General features: G+C 42.5%; 1 long non-coding RNA gene across 1 annotated transcript; it reads right to left on the bottom strand.

Annotated features, from left to right (window-relative positions):
- Positions 1-262: 262 nt before the first annotated feature.
- On the bottom strand, positions 263-10,211 carry LOC123626846. Its single transcript, XR_006731044.1, has 3 exons — positions 10,165-10,211; positions 7,990-8,105; positions 263-281 (listed from the first exon to the last, which is right to left on the bottom strand). It is a non-coding gene; the product is annotated as an uncharacterized LOC123626846 (long non-coding RNA).
- Between the last annotated feature and the right edge of the window lie 1,331 nt (positions 10,212-11,542).

The raw sequence follows: 11,542 nt of genomic DNA, 5'->3' as shown, positions 1-11,542 counted from the left end.
CAGGCACTTTGACCTCGTTGCAGGCTGCTTGTAGTCTTTCTATATTTACATTTGCATATGTCATTAAGCTTTAAGGGAAGTTATAACTGGAAAAAAAATGATCGGAGAATGGTCGGTGGTTCCCCTCGCTGAGTTCTGACAAGTCATGACAGCTCCCAAAGCCTGGCCCAAGTGACATCCAAGACAAACACTGCTTCTTCCTGCAGTCGGTCCACTGAACCTGTATTTGTGCAACACTTAATGCACAGACCTTCCCACTTCCTTAATTCTTCTTCATGTGCCTGCAATCGAGCGAGAACGCTGGGTGAAAAGGCAGTTCCAAGGAACCTTTGTTCTATGATAGCAAAAATATCAGTTTTTACTAATGCACACAGGGGCATAATTATGAGGGTGTACCTCTTTAAAAAGATAGAGCTAAAATTACTTTTAACTGTAATTACTGAGGTAAATCTGACACCTCAATTTAAAGTTCAAAATGTACATTTAAAAATATTCTGAGTGCTTTATATAAAACCATTTAACCTTAGATGTAGCACAAATTATTCTTTAAGAAAAACATAGCTATTCAAGACATAGATTAATAAAGCTGGGGTAGGGGGCGGTCCAGACACTTCTTTGAAAATTATATACAGAGGGTTAAAATCTGCAAACCAAAATAACTTTGAGAAAAACTTTAAAAGAAACCTAATGGATAAGATTCCACAGAGATGACCTTTAAAAATCATTGAGTTGAATTTTCAAAAATCTATTAAAGTTGTAAAGCTTTCTGACTTTAATAGGGGCCCTGGGATGTCGTGTGAGAACATTCATCGGGTCCCAGGGCTCGAGATGTAAAATGTAAGAGGAAAGGGTGTGCTAACCTGTCTGGAAGGTTGGGTGGCGAAGTCTTGTAAAGAGAGAGAGGTTCAGCAGAGACAGGCAGACTGGAAATCCCAAGCTGGGCCAGAGAAGGGAATGTGTGAGTAGAGCCAGGAGGCTCCGCGGAGCACAGCAGGGCAGGGCATCTGTGCCCAGCAAAGACAGAGGGAGCCAGCCAGGTCCAAGGGCAAAATCCAGAGACTGCTGAACTGCCTGGTGTTCGGGCAGCTTCAAGGAAAACCACCCCAGCAGCCAAAGGGACACATCTGGGCCCACACCTAAATGGACTTTGCTTTCCAGAAACCTCAGAAGCAGAAGGAAAGAAACAGGCCAGCTGAATCCGTCCAGTCCAGCTCTGGAGGGCAGGAGCCAGGGTGAAACAGAACAGAAGAGCCCGGTGTGCAGACAGGGTTACCAGGGTGCGCCCTGGCTCCCTTCGGCTAAGGCACAGGGGCAAAATCAGGGGCTGCTTCATCGTTAACTGCCTGCAAAGGAAGCTAAGAAGGATTGCATGCAATCTGTACCCTGAAATTTCCTCTTGGTAATAAAAGAATTTTGGCACTGAAAACAACTGACACCGATGAGCTCTGTCTCCCCTCTGGGTGGCACGCTGCGGGAGGCTTAGGGTCAGGGTTAGGGCGCCGTGCACCCGCGCCCCGCAGAGGCCCTGGTGGGCAGGAGGGCAGAGTGGCCCAGAGGTAGAGGAAATCTGCCTCGACAAGGAGTGAAAGGGGTGCTCTTGGAATCCCAGGGGGTCTTTCTGGATGCAAATCCCCTTCGATGCCCCTGAAGGGTAAGGGTTCCCCTGAAGAAGCAGAGTTGGGAACCCTGCAAGGGAATCTTCTGTTTGGCTGAGTCTGCTCTGGTCCGTCGGTTCCGCCCACCGCTGAGATGTGGCCGTCCCCCCGACGTGGCAAGCCTGACGTTTATCATCACATTCTCAAGTTTTTCAAACTTGTTCCTAAGCATGGCTTCTCTTTACATACAACTACAAAGAAGTCTTTCATATTACACATTTCCTTTGATTCTGCCCGCCTTAGCAAGCCCGCGCGCAATGCGGGCACGGAAACCCCTGACGCCTTAGCGCCATTCTGCTCCTTTCATGTCTCTGAGAGTCGTTTTGGTCTGTCGCACTGTCACCTGGGAATCAAGCCTTGCACCAGTTACACGACCAGAATTACAATTCTGGAAATTCACTCTCTCTAGACTCAGTATGGCTATACCCCAAGGAAGCCAAAAGAAGCTTGTAAGAACACAACTCAGATCTTATAAACACCCCTCTGCATAAAACATTTCCCCAGCTTCTTACTGCTCATAGAATAAAATCCAAACTCCTTGTCATGACCTCCAAAGCCTTGAATGACCTCGTCCTGTCCAGCTTTCCAACCTCTGCCTCCACCTCACCTTTCTCTCTCCCTCCCCATCCAAACAAGGCTTGAATGAACGTGTCATCCAGGCTTACAAAAAAAGATCTAATCATATTTTCTCTTAATTTACTCATTTTTTTTTAAAAAAAAGTCTGCATTGTTCCAAAAAGATTTAACACAGCTCTTAATCATTGAGTAACCAACATAATCAGTAAATGTAGACATGCAATTATTTTGACAAGCCTAGATTAAAACCTACTCTTCCAGTCTTGGTTTATGATGATTTTTTGCATTCATTGCTACCCCTTGTTGTTCATGCATCTAGCATTCTCAACTTCTGATGATTACCAGGGGAGGAGATTGTCAGAGTTAAGACCTAGAGAGTAGACATAAACATTTCCACAAATGACACTGAGCATAATATCTGTCCTTGAAAACCAGGATCACCCCACAGCAGGACATCATCAAGTTATTTTAACACAGCACAGCTTTTTTCTGCCAAAAGGCATTCGGTCTGTAGGATGGTTTTGTTTGGTTTTGTTTTGAATTGCAGCGTTTGCAGTCGGTGCCCAGCTCCCAGCTGGGTCTTCAAACTGGCTCACTGCCCATCTCACCAACTGCTGCGTTTGCCAAGAGAACACTGCACTGTTTCAGCATTCCAGGTGAGAGTGTGGAAAGCACAGACTCCAGGACCTTATAACTCAAGCTTCTTGCCATGATCTCAGCATGGACACGTGGAGGTTTAAATGCATCCCGATGGAGTTCAAGCTTTCAAATGTGTGGTTGACCAGAGGCCTGGTGACTAGGATTGCCCAGGCGTCTCCTGGGAGTGGGTGGAGGAGAGACTTCCCCATTTGGAAAGTGGGTATCGGCTCTCATCACCATCGTCCCTTTAAGACTTGCTAAGAGCAGCAGACACCCTGCCTGCCAGAGGGTGAGCACATGAGAGGACGCAGTCCTTGCAGGCTTCCCAGGGTGTCCAGACAGGGACAGGGTCAGCTTTCTCCCCAGCCTTAGGAGTATCCTGTCGTCCTCTGAGGGATCAGCCCATTTTCCAGGGCTTCTTTTTTTGCAGTTTCTGGGTAATTTCCTCTGGAGCCGCCAGTGTATTAGAAATACCGGTAAAATGAGCTGTTTCAAGTGTCTACTCTACCCTTCACCTTTACTTTAAACCTGGCTCAGCCACCACCCGCCATGCTGCCGGCAGCCAACTCAAGGAAGCTACTGGTCACCTGCTGCTGGCTTTGATCCCCCACTGCTTTCCATCTCCCTAGGTTTCCACCCCTTTGGCTTCATCTCCCATTCCTGTTCCTGTTGACCCCAAGATTTCACCCCTGAGTTTAGTCTCTCCCTCATGGCCTTTGGCCTTCTGTAGAACACAGTTCCTGTTCACCCTCCATCTCTTCCCCCTTTGATCTGTTTGACCAACTTACCCCCTCCCCTCCCCTGTGCGGTCTCCAGCCCACCAAACGAGTGGCCCTTGAGAAGAATCCCAGACATTAGGGCTTCAACAGAGGAGGTGACTTGCCAGTTCCATCCACCCTGGAAGCTAAACCGCCGGTCCTTCCACCTTCCCGTTTTTCTGTCCCACATCTCTATGGTTTGTGCCCGAAAGCCATCTTACCATCAAAATTATTCATCTTTCCTCTAAAACCAGATCTCTTCTGGATGATTCTCTCTGTTCTCAGTACCGTCATTTTCCTGCCTCCTCACAAACAGCACACCGGCTTCCTTTTCACTCCCTTTTCAACTTAAAGACTTCGCACAAGCCTGGAATGTTCTTGCTTAACCTTCATTCTCGGCTAACTCTATCTCATCCCTCGGGTTTCACGATTAGCATGCGCAAACCCCTTCCCGATTGCAGATCTTGTGAGCCAAGTTTCCATTCTCCTTAAACACTTATGATCTAAACACGGCCTCGCATGATCATGTAGAGAGTGCTGGTAAACCTACATCACCTAGTACAGCAGCCACTCGCTGCAGGAGACTTCTGAGCCCCTAACACAGGGCTAATCCAAATGGAGATGTGTCGTAAGTGCAAAAGATATACAACATTTTGAAGACATAATAAAATAAAAGACTGTAAAATATCTCATTGATTATATGTTGACATAGTATGTTAGCTATATGGAGTTAAATAAAATATATTATTAAAATTAATTTTATCTGCTTTTCACTTTTAAAAAATGTAGCTACTAGAAAATTTTCAGTTTCAACACGTGCCCACGTTGTATTTCTATTGGACAGTGCTGCTATGGGCCTTGAGGTCCCTGTGGTCATTTTGCTCATGACTGTATTCTCAGCCATGTTAGCACAGTGCCTGACACATAGTAACTGGATTGGAGAATACGTTTTGAAAGAATAAATTTTGCTAGACAACTGGAACTTAAATCTAGAATTCTCTTTTTTAGCGAAAGAGGAACCACAGAGAAACAGCTAGAGAGAAGGGAGTTCTGCTGCTCACCCCTCCAGCCCTTCACGCTGTCACCTGTCATGGGAGGCACAGCTTCGCTCAGCCTTGCAGACTTAGTTATAAGATAAGGTCTAAACTGTCAGGCTGGGACAGTTTGTCACTGGCTTTAATTGATCACATATTCATCTAAAAGTGCTTAACAACTAGATTTATCTTTCAAATTATGGGTAGACTGCCCAAACAGAAAATAATAGAGGAAAGAATCTACACAGCAAGAAAGGATTTAAGGGATATTCATTTGATCTAAGCCACTTTCACAAATATGATCTCATGGGTAATATCTCATTTACTTATCTCAATCCTTAGTATCAGGAAATTCTTCTTGACTTAACCTGAATTTATTACACGGTAAGACATTTAACACAAATGTGAGAAAGACTAGAGTTTCTTAAAAAGTCTAGCGATGTCCTTAGAGACCATTCTCCTTCCACACTGCTCGGCCAGGGCCAGCTCACTCGCATTCGTGAGCACGGACGTGGCTCTGAAGTGACTCAGCAGTTCCAGGTGTCTGTGTCGCGTTACACCAAGTGCCGAGGTTGGCACCACCACCGCATTGCTTGAGGAAGGACAAAGCCAAGCTGTCCTGTGATGCTAAAGACTCATCCAGCAAGAGGAGCACTGGTTAGTCACAGACAAGAACATGGGGATTAGAAGCTGCTCAGCCAGATGTATCAGGTGACAACTGGGACAGAGCAGCTGAGAGCCGGAAGCTGAGAGGGCAGCCCGACACCAAGACTCCTAACACGAACACCCGCTTTATCTGAGGCCTAAAGTATTCACTCCTCGGCAGTATCTCTGCCTTCCCCGATGACCAGGGGAAGGAAAAACATCACTTTAACCAAGCTTCTGCAGGCCAAGAAAGCTCCCTCTTTCTCTCCTTGCATTTCAAAATTCACACAGCCAGGACACAGCCAGATGGTATGTCCTCAGAAGTGTCACAATCAGCCTTAAGTGTCCTCAAGAACACAGAAATAGCACTGGACTGGAAATGAGGAGTTGGGATTCCTCTCTCTTCCATTAGGTATTAATTTCAGAATCCCTGAGACGACATGTGTTAGGGCTGTTGTCCCAAGTGTGGCCTTGGGACCTGCTCACAGCAAATGGTTTAAACAGCAACAACCACATGACACAGGATACTCAGCGTCCCTGTGGCTGAGGCTCCTTCCACTCCAAGGAAGTCTTGGAACATCACGAGACCAACAGGATGCCTTAGTCTCCATGAGACCTTATCAACGCTACATCCCTTTCTCCCCGAGTACCCAGTAGGGATGGACAAACCGTTAGAGTAAAATTAAAGGAAGGAAAAGAAAACAGATTAAAAAAAAAAAAAAAGGATAGAAGCACGGAGAAAGGGCACATGAGGCCCTAAGCAGGAAATGTTTGAGCAGCAAAATATATAATAATAGTATTACATTATAACCCATCGAATAAAATAAATATCCATGAGTTCATTCATAAACAAATAAATGAATAAATAAATCAGGGAGAAGAGACAGCTCTTCCTTACACAAGATTTTCAGTTAATGGAAGTAGAAGAAACAGGAAAATAGAAAACCACGATTAGAACACCAGTAGAATAATTATTGTGGGCAAGGTCCACAAACAGATGCTAAAATTAATGGGCAGAAGTTTGAGGAGAATCAGGATATTTGTAAAGTATCAAAAGATCTCCCCCAAGATATTTATAAATTACAAAGCAAAACTAGTAACTTTACAGAAGAAAAACCCAGCAGATTCCACCCTAACCAAGAGATCATGGTTATCACCAGGAATGAGACATACTGTCATCATGAATCCCATGGTAGATGCCCTGAGAAAGGCACTGACACTATTTCTGTTGTATTCTTGCCAGAATTACGGAACCTCAGTCTACCCATGAGAGAACATCAGACAAACCAAATGGAGGGACATTCTACAAATAACTGAGCAGTACTCTTCAAAAGTGTCAAGGTCTTTGGGGTAGGGGGACAAAATGAAGAGAAGTTGGTTAAAGGACACAAACATACTGTAAGATAGAAGGAATAAATTCCATGTTTTCTAGAAGAGTACGATGACTACACTTGGCAAAAACATATTGTACTGGGTGGTGGACACCCTGAAGATCCTGACTTGATCACTATGAATTACACACATGCAACAACATTTCTCATGTACTACACAAATTTGTACAAGTAAAAAAAAAAATAAGTAGAAGCAAAAAAAGTGTCAAGGTTAGAAAAGACAAGGAGAGACTGAGGAACTGTCAAGGATCAGAGGGGACTAAAGATACAATAACTAAATGAGCTGTGGGATCCTGAATTGGCCCACAGAAAAGAAACAGAATATTAGTGGAAAACTGGTGAAATCCAAATAGAGGCAATAGTTTAGTTAACAGTATTACATGGAAGTTAGTTTTTCAGTTTTGAAAATTGTACTGTGGTTATGCAAGGTGTTAACAGTTGGAGAAACTGGGTGAAGAGTATACAGGAACTCTATATATTTGCAATTTTTATGTAAATTAAAGATCATTCCAGTTAAAAACTTAAAAATGAAAATTAGAAGTCTGTAGAAGGTTGAATTCTAAACCCAAAAGTGATAGATTATTAAAAATGTAAAAGTTCAACATAGTCAACTAAATAAAATTTTAAAATTTCAAATGCAAAAACCTTATAAACAAAAAAATATATAAATACCAGACAAAAATATGTACAGCAAATACAAAAGCTTAGGGGCTGTTTAATATCTTTATAAATAGGAGGTGATTATTTATATAAATTAATATAACTTGTTAAAATATTAAAAAATTATTTTAAAATGAATACTGATAGTCCACAAAGCAAAACAAAAAAGCTAAAAATAATATGGAACTAATACTCACCCCTATTCATAAATAAAAGCAAATTAAAACAATAAGGTATTACTATTTTCACTTAACAATTAGGAAAAATGGCAGCATTAATAACACCATACTAATAATAGTATGCACCCAGAAAAAAAATGGTACTCATAAATTTCAGTGTCATTATTAACTGTTTGATTAAGTCTTTGGTTTGCATAAGTGCCAGTCTGCAAGGAGAAAAGGAGTTTGCACCAGAATATAAATCAATTCACTGCTTCTTTCACTGAGAAAGTCTTGTATGAACAAAATGTCAGGCAGGCCAGGTGTGGTGGCTCACTCCTATCATACTAGCACTTTGGGAGGCCAAGGCAGGAAGATCACTTGAGGCCAGCAGTTCAAGACCAGCCTGAGCAAGACCAAGACCCCATCTCTACAAAAAAATAGAAAAATTAGCTAGGCATGGTGGCACACACCTGTAGTCCAGTTACTCGGTAGTCTGAGGCAAGAGGATCACTTGAGCCCAGGAGTTTGAGGTCTCAGTAAGCTGTAATGACACCACTCCATTCTAGTCCAGGTGACAGAGCAAGACCTTGACTCAAAAAAAAAAAAAAAAAAGTCAGGCAAAGTAAACAGTATGTTTAGTGATGTAGTTGATTTATTATACATTCTGGCATAAGCTCCTAACCTCCTCATGGAGTAGTAACACTTTGCAGACACAGGTTCATATACTGTACTTGAGTAGCACTTTTGTAGGCCATCATAAGGTCTTTCACTTTATTTAGTGGGCTAGGGAGCCCATAGGAAATTTTTGAGCCAAGGAGTGATTTGATCTGACTTACATTTTTACAGAGCCATTCTGGCTCCTGTACTGAAAAACTCTGATGACTCAGACAGTGGAGGGGGTGCAAAGTGGTTCAATTCTAGACATATTTTGAAGTTTGAGTCAATAGAATTCCCTGACAGGTTGAATGGGTAAGAGAAAAAAAAAAAGTCAAGGATGACATCAAAATTTTTGGCCATTGCACAGAACCGGAAGGACGGACAGAATTGCCATTAATTGAGATGGACAGACTTGGAGGAGGTTGGGGAGAAAGATTAGGAGCTCGGTTTTGAACAGGTTAAGTGTGAAATGCACATTAGATACCTGAGAGGTGATATCAAATAGATAGTTGGACGTAAGAGTCTGCAGTTCAGGGACTTAGTCTAACACCCTTTCTTCTCCCCTACCCCCAGCCTCTTCAGACTAGACCTAGATCTGCTCAAGTTATTTCTTATACTAATTTATACCATGAAAAAGCTTAAAATTATTACTGGATGGAAATTACTAGGAATCACTGTACATTGGTTACTCCTTTTAATCCTCACAACTTGACCAAAGGTTAGATACTATTCTCCCCATTATAAAACAAGAAAACCAATGCTCAGGGAAGTCAAATAATTTTCTCAAAGTCACATAGCCAGGAAGCAATAGAATGATGATTTGGAAACCACTCTGTCTGCCCGCAAGCTGCTGCTCTGTAGAATGCCCTGCTGTTCCAATGCGGGGTGATCTCCCCCGGGATGGGGTCATGGTCACCGCTGTCCACACGGCAGTTCAGCTGGGTTAGCCCAGGGGGCTCTGAGATGCTTCCCAGCTGTACAATTCTAGGTTTCTATAAAATTTGTTTGGAAATTGGAATGGCGTTTGAAATTTTTGTGTCTTTCCTCTGAAAAGTCTCATTAAGAAGGAACCAGTTTCCAGTTAAGGGATTAGGTGCTTGAAAATGATTGTGGGCAGTAGACAGTTTCCTGCTTCCCACCCCAGATCCAATCCAAGGGCCTTTAAAATAAATGTAAAAGAAAATCCAATGATATTATCATCACTATCTCCAGTAAACAAACGCAAGCACTCACCAATTTTATCACAAAGCAAAGAGTCAAGAAATGAAGACAGCCTGTGCTTGAATAAAAATCATAAATCACCACAGGCATGTTCATTAATACCACTCTTCCCTTGTTCTTCTCCTCCCCTGACCACCCTCCCACCAAGCAGCCCTGAATGATGGTTTTCCTGTTCTTCCCACCAAAAATGGCTTTCCAGTGTAGTGAAGTATCAGAAGGTCCCTGCTGAGCTGCCAGCTGGGGAAGTGTCACAGGCCACTGACCTCTAAAATGAGCTGTCTTTGTGACAAAAGGTCCCTTTCCCTGGGAACAACTTCAAGGAGATCTCACACTGCAGCCCTATTGCTCCTTTTGTATTCCAGTTTGATTAAACTGGGAATTGTTCTGTGCTGAGGGCTGTTGAGAACACCAGGTGGTGGATTCTCGAGATAAAAGATTATATAGATCCTTTGTTAGAAACAGACATCTCCATTGTCTGACTTACAATATTTGAGGACAAATTCTAGGAGCTTCCAGACAGCCTAGCAGTTATGCACAGGACACAACCAGTAAATCCCATTCCCAGTTCTCAAGGCAAATGGTGGCTGCTGGTGGCTAAACATGGTCTCGCCACTGGCCAAAAATGAAAGAAACTAAAAAATGAGTATTTATAATAAAAGAAGTGAACCAAAGCAAGGAAGGAAAGAAGAAATGTGTCCAGGATGTAACAACAGTTAATCTTCATAGATCCTGGACGTCAGAAAAAATGAAATGATTTATCCTCTTACCTTAACTTTGAGGGCTGACACCATGACACGCTCGATATTGCTTCCCCACTTCCTCATGCAGAACATCATTCACTGAAGAGGTTTAATAATAAATGCAATAATAATAGTGAAGATTTATTAGAGTACTTCTTTGCGACTATATCCATTGTCTATTGCTACATACCCAATTACCGCAAGCTTAGTGACTTAAATCAACACCCGTTTATCTCAGAGTTCTATAGTTGAGAAGTCCAGGCAGGCTTGACTGGGTTCTCTGTTCAGGGTCTCATAAGACTGCCATCAAGGTATCAGCTAGCTGGGCTCTTATTGGGAAGTTCTTGCAATCTCTTTGACTTCCTGTTCTGCCAGCAGCTTAAGAAAGCCCTTTGCTTTTAAAGGGGCTCGTGTGATTAGATTAGGTCCACCCAGATAATCCCCTATTTTAAGCTCAGCTGTGCCTACATAACATAATCATACAAGTGATGTTTCACCATATTCACAGGTTCTGGGGATTAGGGCAGAACATCTTTGGAAGCCATTTGAGAAATACTACCTACCACAGTGATAGACATTGTTCCAAGTGTTTTACATTTAACAATTCCTCAATCCTCCCAACAACCCTATGAGGTAGATCCTATTATCTTCCCCATTTTATAGATGAAGCAGAGAGATTAAGTTATTTGCCAATGTCTCCCAGCTGGTATTTGGCAGGGCCTGGATTTCAACTCAGGCAGCCCGGCTTCAGAGTATTCTCCTTTAACCACTATTCTACTAGCCACTAGCCACTATTCTCCAGAAATTAACTATTGCTGGAATTATTGAATACATGAATAATTGCATTAGATATGGGATTAGGAGACAATACTAAGGATGAGTGAATTTCTTGATTTGTATGGAAAGTTTTGTGCGTAAATTGCTATACTAATTATTCTGTGAAGGGGGTCCACAGAATCTCAAAGACATAAGTCTTACAGAACTGTACATACCTGCGAATTTCCTACAATAAATGCCGTCCCTTTTCAACCTTCAGCTGTTGGTGAGATAACATGAAATTGTAAACATTTGAGACCAGTATAAAAATGGTACAACTTCTTTGACATTGAGGCAACACTATCGATAGTCCCTGCCCTCAATCACAGCCTCAATCATGTGGTGGTGTCCCAGGGCAGATATTGACTATTATGAGGACAATGTCAATATGCTAATTTGGATTCTAGGGAAACACATGTAAGAAGAAAAATCAAAGGGGTCAAAAATTAGAGTTGAAACAAGTGCAAGAACAGAGAATGACTAAAAGCTGAAGTTATTTCTCATATCTGAAGTTCATTTTACACACTGCTGGCTCTGGCTGTGGGCATTATTGTCCTCTTACTGCTTAGCCGGAGTGAAGTAGACAAAA

This window comes from Lemur catta, chromosome 23 (genome assembly GCF_020740605.2).
Source record: "Lemur catta isolate mLemCat1 chromosome 23, mLemCat1.pri, whole genome shotgun sequence".
Classification (NCBI taxonomy): Eukaryota; Metazoa; Chordata; class Mammalia; order Primates; family Lemuridae; genus Lemur; species Lemur catta.
Note: the sequence above shows the minus strand (reverse complement) of the source record. Positions and strands in the feature narration are given on the sequence as shown.